The sequence below is a fragment of the Danio aesculapii genome, chromosome 10, assembly GCF_903798145.1.
Source record: "Danio aesculapii chromosome 10, fDanAes4.1, whole genome shotgun sequence".
NCBI lineage: Eukaryota > Metazoa > Chordata > Actinopteri > Cypriniformes > Danionidae > Danio > Danio aesculapii.
Window position 1 is genome coordinate 16,446,364 of NC_079444.1, and position 8,022 is coordinate 16,454,385.

The 8,022-nt window shown below is 46.2% G+C and overlaps 1 protein-coding gene across 1 annotated transcript in view; it reads right to left on the minus strand.

Annotated features, from left to right (window-relative positions):
• megf10 (multiple EGF-like-domains 10) overlaps nt 1-8,022 on the minus strand; it is a 115,989-nt gene that overhangs the window by 49,134 nt on the left and 58,833 nt on the right. The gene's annotated exons all lie outside the window — the stretch shown is intronic.

The window sequence follows — 8,022 nt, forward strand, 5'->3', positions numbered from 1 at the left end:
AAATATATGTAAATGGCACATATAGAGCCTATGTTTCCTTTACAAATATTATTGAGAATATTCCATATTCTATTCTAAATTAGTATAAAATCACTTGTAAAAGCTAACATGTATTCTAATATCATATATAAATCATAGAAATAAATAAATAAATAAATAAATAATTAAATAATGAGACTTTGTTTAGAAATGAAATTTAACATTTATTATTTATTAGGAAACGAAAAAAATCCTACTTTAAAGGGCACCTATGGTGAAAAATCTACTTTTCAAGCTGTTTGTACAGACATATGTGCAGGTATGTGTCAGGGTTCTGCCACTCTGGTCTTGTTAATTCTTGTTTTGTGGCAGAATCCGGACACCAGCTCTGTCTTGTCCTGTCCTGTTAGTGCTCAGCTCGAGTTTTCTTGGGTCGAGCACTTGTTTTGTCAATGTCTGGGTGCGCGTCATCAAAGGTGCGCGCGGACCGTGCGCGCTCCCGCTGAACCCCAGCCCCTCTGCTGCCATACCAAATTTAGCCGCAAACTTTCCCACCTTCATGCCACATTGCCGCAGTGACTGCAGACTGATGAGCTACAGCATGCGGCTGGAGAACGGGCTGTCTCCACTCTGCTGGGTCCTCATGTGGCCAGTTCGTACTGTCACTGTTCGGGTGAGGGGAAAAAGGGGCGAGGACCCAAGTGCAGGGTAAAATAGAAGTTTATTTAATAAAATAAAACAAAAGAACAACAAAAACCACCCCGAGGGGGAAAACACTGAATAATAAAGCAAAAACAAACTAGACTGGGTTGGCTGGACAAGGTAGGGCTGGACACAACAGGACAGGGAAATATCGACGACGAACTGGCACAGAACAGCACACATGAGGAGAATATAAGCAAGAGTAATTAATACACAAACAGATGAACATAATTAACTAATAATGGGTAACAAGGAGGGTGGGACTAGACAATAGACGGGAGAGCACCTGACACAGAGACAACACAAGCCAGGTGCTCACATTAAACAGGACAAGAACACGCAGCCAATGAGAGAACTCATTAACTGAGTGTTCTTATGACTGGACAAACACTGAAGCACACAACAAAAGCACGCGACCAATGTAAACACAGAGCCACGTGCTTTGACAACAGACGCAAGACACGAGCACACGATAAGTGAACACCTTACCGTGCGCTCATATAAATGCAACGCGCATGTTTCATCTCAGCGCCAACCAAAACCGAAACCAACTAGACGGAGACGCTGAGAACTAGGCGGGATGACCTTTGATGACGCGCACCCAGACAATGACAAAACAAGAGCTCGACCCAAGAAAACTCGAGCCGAGCACTAACAGGACAGGACAAGACAGAGCTGGTGTCCGGATTCTGCCACAAAACAAGAATTAACAAGACCAGAGTGGCAGAACCCTGACACTAGCCCCCCCCCAAAAGGGACGCCACCTGGTGTCCCTAAAAGGGAACATCCAAGCTTGTGTTGTCTCTGTGTCAGGTGCTCTCCCGTCTATTGTCTAGTCCCACCCTCCTTGTTACCCATTATTAGTTAATTGTTCATCTGTTTGTGTATTAATTATGCTTGCTTATATTCTCCTCATGTGTGCTGTTCTGTGCCAGTTCGTCGTCGATATTTCCCTGTCCTGTTGTGTCCAGCCCTACCTTGTCCAGCCAACCCAGTCTAGTTTGTTTTTGCTTTATTCAGTGTTTTCCCCCTCGGGGTGGTTTTTGTTGTTCTTTTGTTTTATTTTATTAAATAAACTTCTACTTTACCCTGCACTTGGGTCCTCGCCCCTTTTTCCCCTCACCCGAACCGTGACAGTATGGTGTATAGACCGTCATATTGGGGTGATATAAACACACCCAGTCCTTTTTTTTCAATTTAGCAACATAAAAACGCTGGACCAATTGGAGCGTTTCTCAGACCGACCGCAACTTTACGTAGGAGTACGGTCCCCCCACCCACCGAATTGATTGACAGCTGTGCGTATTAACATGTGCCGGTAATCACGTGTATAATCATATCAACAAGACCAGACATGCACAAAGCCACCGAGAATAAAAGGCCTGTTCAGTTTGCTAGGATCATCAATCATCAAATGTGATCAAGAGTAAGTTTCACATGTTTAAAAAGTTTTAAAACAGTGCACGTGTGTAATGAATTACAGCGATTTACTTTAGCTTCACCTCATCAGCACAGCCGCGTGTCAGAACAATGATAAAGGAAGACGCTTCAATCCCGGTTTGTGGACGTTAAGTCAGGTTTAATTTGTACATTAATATAACAGACATTCATACAGCAGCGGAGATTAACCTGTATCTTGTCACATATGCGTGCAAAAAGAGTGCAAAGCTAAACGTGCTCTGTCTGTCTGTGTGTGTGTGTGTGTGTGTGCGTGTGTGTGCATGCAACTGCACAACAAATACTCATTAGTAAAGTTCTTACAGTAGTAAGAACTACTGTAGGGAGGAGGGAGGAGATTAAGGCACGCAGAAATGCACGTAGAAACGGTGGGCGGGGACGACTAGCCTTAAAGGCGCAGCACGACAAAACAGCCCCCTAGTGCAAAAATTTATAAAATAGAATTTTGCAAAAGGTATATTGAAAAATCTGATGGGTGTTTTGAGCTGAAACTTTAGACACATTCTGGAGACGCAAAACACTTATATTAAACCTGAAAAAAGGGCTAACCTAGGTGCCCTTTAATAACAATAATATTAATAATAATGATGATAATGATGAAGTAGGATATTGTTTATTTATTATTATATTTTTTTAAGTCTACTTTTACAATTTGACACAAGCAAACCACTGAAGAAATGTTGGTGCTAACCAACAGGCCCATGTCATATACAATACAGAAACTTAATAAATAGCCTATTATAAATTTAAACAATTAACATATGCTGTGTTTTTGTTTTCACAAGCTTTGGAGACATAACGAGAATTCCGCTTTTAAATAATAGGCCACCTATAGCTTTTATACTGAGGCACGGCTGCGTTCAGAGTAACATAAATGTTTTTAAAATGCACTATGAAAGCAACGTAATTGTCAACATGAAGATTGCTAAAATTGAACTGTAAAAATGCTTTGAAAGCAAATTACACCCAAGAGAGATGACTTGAGAGATGATGCTTTTTTTAATCATTCCAAGTTTAAATGTTAGAATGTTCTAAATGAATAGGGCATAGAGGGGATAACTGGGAATAGAACACAGCCAGGAACTATGTTTCTAACTACAGCTCTAGCGGTGTAGTTGCAAGCGTGCAATGCAGTTTGCGAATGTTCGTTGGACTGATGGATTTGGGAATTGCCAAATTAACGAACTTTGTTCGTAATGATGCAACTTGCGACCCTAATTGGCTAACAATGGTTTTTGGAAACACACCCCAGATGTATTCAAGTAAATAATAAAAAGAATGTTACTTCAGTCCTGTTGTTGTTAGGGAAGCAGACGGACAAACAGGGTGAGTAAATGGTTATAAAGGTTTATTGAAACAGCGGAGCAACTGAAGGAAAACAAGGGGAATGTGAATGGAGTCCGGGATGATATTATTGTCCTTCTCCTTATCAGGATGGATGATAGGCAAAGAGGAAGACCGAATGCACACACCAGATGACTTGCGGGGAAGACAGACAGATGACACACACACCTTTGACTGGACGCTGGGAACACTGGACAGACTGGAGACAAACAGAGATTAGGTAAGTTTTCAAATGGCAAGATAATGATAGCGAATACTTGGAGAGTATCCACTATGAGTCCACTTTGTATAAACGAGACCGGACCCTGACTGAAGTGAGGTGTGTGCTTATATAGTGCCAAGGTGATAAGGTGCAGCTGTGCGTGACTAATACTCAGGTGATGATGGGCGCTGTGTGAAATTGGTGGAAGAGCCTGGCCAATCCGTGACATTACCCCCCTCCCCAGGGCCCGCTCCTGAGGGCCTAAACCTCCGACGTCGTGGTGGTCTACCTCGTCCACGAGGTGCCGGGAACTCGGGGTGACTGGAGTGGAACTCTTCCATAATTGCAGGATCTGAAATATCGGATCTGGGGATCCACGATCTCTCCTCTGGTCCATATCCCTCCTAATCCACGAGGTATTCTAGTTGACCACCACGACGCCGGGACCGTAGAATATCCTTGATGGTATAAATGGAACCTTCTTCCAACATCAGTGGGGGAGGAGGTTCCTCCTCGTGGCCAGGCTCTGTGGAGGAATCAGAGGTTCGTGATAGGGTTTAAGGAGTGAAACGTGAAATGTGGGGTGGATTCTGTATTGAGGTGGTAGTTGTAGTTTGTAGGTGACGGGGTTGACCTGTTCCAGGATGGTGAAGGGACCAACAAATCTGGGACTAAGTTTTTTGGAGGGCAGTCGCAAGCGGATGTCTCTGGTGGAGAGCCAGACCTTCTGTCCAGGATTGTAGATGGGACCTGCAATCCTCCTCCTGTCTGACACCTCCTTGGTTCTGCGAACTGCCCTCTGAAGATGGTGATGCGATTCGTCCCAGACCCTCTCGCTTTCCCGAAACCAGTGATCCACTGCGGGTACATCAGATGGTTCGTCATTCCAGGGGAAGAGTGGAGGTTGGAATCCCAGAATACACTGGAATGGCGTGAGTCCAGTGGTAGCTTGCCGCAGTGAATTCTGGGCGTATTCTGCCCAGCCCAGAAACTGGTTCCAGGAATTTTGGTGACCGTGACAGAAGGTCCTGAGGAATCGTCCCACTTCTTGGATCTTCCTCTCCGTCTGGCCGTTGGTTTGAGGATGATAGCCAGACGAGAGGCTGACGGTCACACCTAGGAGTTTGAAGAATGCTTTCCATAGTCTGGAGATGAATTGGGGACCTCGATCTGAGACTATATCCTCTGGAAGACCAAAACATCGAAATACATGGTTAAAAAGACTTTCAGCCGTCTCTAGGGCTGTGGGAAGACCTTTCAGAGGAATTAAGCGACAGAATTTTGAGAATCGATCTACTATAACCAGAATGCAGGTATTACCATCCGATGAGGGAAGGTCCGTCAAGAAATCTACTCCTAGGTGTGACCAGGGACGATTCGGGATGGGCAAGGGATGGAGTTTGCCTGCAGGTAAATGGCGAGGACTCTTTGACATGGCACATTCTCTACATCCTTGTACATACCTCCTCACATCCCTTGCCATATCCGGCCACCAAAAGCGTTGGGATAGCAGCGAGAGGGTGTTGTTGGCCCCGGGATGCCCAGTGCCCAGAGATGTATGAGTGGAGTGGATGAGATCTACCCGTTGATTCTCTGGAACAAACTGCCAATTAGGGGGGCAGCCCGGCGGAGGTATGGAGTCAGGAGTGGCGACGGCTAGAGGATAAGACCATGTGATGGGGCAGACAGAAATGTGATCTGGAAGGATTTTGGCTGGTGTGTCAATGATTACTTGAGGATCGTGAATTCTGGATAGTGCATCTGCTCGGATATTTCTTGATCCTGGTCGATAGGAAATGGAGAAATGGAATCTGGAAAAGAACAATGACCAGCGGGCCTGGTGAGGACAGAGTCGCTTAGCCTCTTTGAGATATTGCAAATTCTTATGATCTGTGATTACCTGAAAGGGGTGTTTGGGCACCCTCCAGCCAATGTCGCCACTCTTCCAGGGCGATCTTGATGGCGAGAAGTTCGCGATTCCCAATGTCATAATTCCTCTCCGCCGGGCTAAGCTTCCGGGAGAAATAGGCACATGGATGGAGTAATTTGGGAGTACCGCGGAACTAAGAGAGGATAGCTCCTACTCCCGTGGTGGAGGCATCTACTTCTACCACGAACGGTAGGTCGGGATCAGGGTGAGTCAGGAGTGGAGCTTGAGTAAAGGCCTCTTTGAGGTTTTGGAAGGCTGCGGCGGCCTCGGTAGGCCAGGATAATTTTTTGGGTTTGTTCTTGAGAAGGTTGGTTAGTGGAGCGGTGATGATACTGTAATTGTAAATGAAACGTCGATAGAAATTTGCAAATCCTAGAAATCGTTGAAGTTCTTTGATGGTTGTGGGTTCTGGCCAGGAGACAACAGAAGTGACCTTCCCCTCGTCCATACGAACCCCTTGATGATCTATGATGTATCCCAAGAACTGAACAGAGGGTAGATGGAATGAGCATTTTTCAGCCTTGAGATAGAGGTGGTGTTGCCTGAGGGTTCGCAGGACCTCCGCAACATGTTGGCGATGGTCGGCCTCACTCCGGGAGTAAATCAAGATATCATCTATATAGACAATGACGAAGTGATGGAGGAACTCCCGGAGGACTTCATGGATGAAGTTCTGGAATACGGAGGGGGCGTTGACCAGACCATAGGGCATGACCAAATATTCGTAGTGGCCAGTAGGGGTCACAAAAGCCGTTTTCCACTCGTCTCCCTCACGTATTCTCACCAGATTATACGCGCTGCGGAGGTCCAACTTAGTGAAGATCTTGGCGGATCGAAGTTGTTCTAGGGCCGCAGGGACGAGAGGAAGGGGATAACGGAACTTAACAGTACCTTGATTGAGAGTTCTATAGTCGATGCATGGCCGCAGTCCTCCATCCTTCTTTGCCACGAAGAAGAAGCTGGATGCTGCGGGTGAAGTGGAAGGACGGATATACCCCTGACTCAGAGCCTCCTGAATGTATTCATCCATGGCCTTAGTCTCCGGAAGCGACAACGGGTAGATTCTGCCTCTGGGCATTGGAGCATCTGGAACTAGGTCTATGGCACAGTCCCATGGCTGATGTGGAGGTAGCTGGGAAGCTCTCTTGGGGCAAAACACATCTTTGTAAGAAGTGTAGACTTCAGGAATCTGGACGGATTGTTTCTTGACGGGGCTTTCAACTGACGTGACGCAGACAGATAGGGGTTTACGACTCTGTAATGGGAGATCGGGAAAACAGCCTGGTGTACATCCTTTACCCCATTTCTTTATTTCTCCTGTGCCCCAAGAGAGGCTAGGATCATGCTTCACCAGCCACGGTCGCCCTAGGATGATATCCATGGTGGCGCCCTCCAGAACCAGGAATTGAATCTCCTCTTTATGTAACAGCCCGATTTGGAGATTGATGGATTCACATTTACGATGAATACGTGCCTGTGGTTGAATATGGTTGGTTATGGGTTGAATCTGGTAGATTTGTGTCGAGGCTTCGGTGCGGAGCTGGAGTTGGCGACAGAGGGCATATGAGATGAAATTTCCAGCTGACCCGGAGTCGATAAGGGCAATGGCTGAAACAGATAAAGATTGGGTAGTTAACTGAACATTGGTAGTGAGGGGATGCATCTTTTCAATGTCCGAACTGAACACACTCACCGAGGAGCGTATGGGACGGAGTGGACAGTCCAGCCTGACATGTCCTCCTGCACCACAGTATATACACAGACCCCGGGTCAGCCTCCTCTGTCGCTCAGCGGCTGTGAGTCTACCAGATTCAATGATCATGGGTTCTGGTTCTGGAGGGATTACTGGCGCAGATGGGCGGAGGAGTGCTTGAGGTACTGGATCTGGGTCATACTGGTAGACTTCCAAACGATCCGCACATGGAAGAGAAAGTTGGATAAATTTCTCCAAACCCATAGTATCATCTAGGGCTGCTAGATGTAGACGAAGTTTTGGTTTTAATCCGAACCGGTAAGTGGTAAGGAGAGATCGCTCATTCCATCCGCTTGCAGCAGCCAGAGTACGGAACCGGAGGGCATAGTCTTGTGTGGACATGGTTCCTTGTTTGAGATGATAGAGTTGTTCTCCAGCTGCTACCTCTCCATCAGAGCGACCAAAAACCTCCTTGAAATGTTCAGTGAAAATTTGAATGGAATTAATTACCGGCCCAGCTTGTTGCCAAATGGTCTCAGCCCACCGGAGAGCAGATCCAGAGAGAAGCGATATAATGAAAGCAATTTTAGATCGATCTGTGGGGTATAAAGCAGGTTGCATGGTGAATACTAGAGAACACTGTGATAAAAATCCATTGCACTCCTCCGCCCCGCCAGAGTAGGGCGCTGGTCGAGCCATGGGACTGGATGAGTT